The 819-nt window shown below is 37.4% G+C and overlaps 1 pseudogene; it reads right to left on the bottom strand.

Moving 5' to 3' along the window:
• LOC105460789 overlaps positions 1-813 on the bottom strand; it is a 1,847-nt pseudogene extending 1,034 nt beyond the window's left edge.
• Positions 814-819: the final 6 nt, after the last annotated feature.

Genomic DNA, 819 nt, shown 5'->3' with positions numbered 1-819 from the left:
CTTGTGTAGTGAGAAAAATATCAAACTCTCGTTCAAGAGTTTGCTTGATTTCAACGGCCAGTATGGAGTCCATTCCAAGTTCGGTTAGTCGCATTTCGACTTACAACTTTCATGTCTTTTATGTCTATAACATAAAAAACAGAATATTATATTTATATATGTTTACTAATAAATATAATAAGTGCAGTCACGAAACTAATTATTCGGCACATTATTACATCGATTTGTTCAAATAATTGTTGTCCAGATATTACAAATTACGGTACTATACACATTACAACAATAGCAGTTTACAATTAATTGTCCTAATATGAATTGAATCGTATAAATGATGTAATTAAGTAATACTCGTATAGTAGTTTGAAGAAATCGTGAAATGGCGTAATGTCCAAACAATTCATGATTATACGTGCAAAAAAATTATTCTATATGAGCGTAACTACCTAAGATACTAGCAGCAACTTCTATCATGCTGCCAAGTTCGCAAGATCCCGTTTTCTTTTCAGCTACGACAATGCTGCTCACAATTGGCCGGCTTTGAACTAAAAATTTATCCAGTTCGTCGAGACAACAGAATATCTTTTGCTGCAAAGTGCCACCGATAATCAATTCTTTATCTTCCTCTTGCATATCTGCGACGAGGCCCACGTCACCCACAGCTCCCCACTGAATCGCCAATCCGGGTAAGCCTTCCTCCGCCCTCTTTTCGCACACTCTCTCCATGACGGAGTTGGCCATGCCATAATTAGTTTGTCCAGCATTTCCTTTGCCGCAGGAAACGGAAGAAAATACTATGAAATGTCGAAGTTTAGGGCAGAT

This window comes from Wasmannia auropunctata, unplaced genomic scaffold (assembly GCF_000956235.1).
Source record: "Wasmannia auropunctata unplaced genomic scaffold, wasmannia.A_1.0 LD315693.1, whole genome shotgun sequence".
NCBI classification, from domain to species: Eukaryota; Metazoa; Arthropoda; class Insecta; order Hymenoptera; family Formicidae; genus Wasmannia; species Wasmannia auropunctata.
Note: the sequence above shows the minus strand (reverse complement) of the source record. Positions and strands in the feature narration are given on the sequence as shown.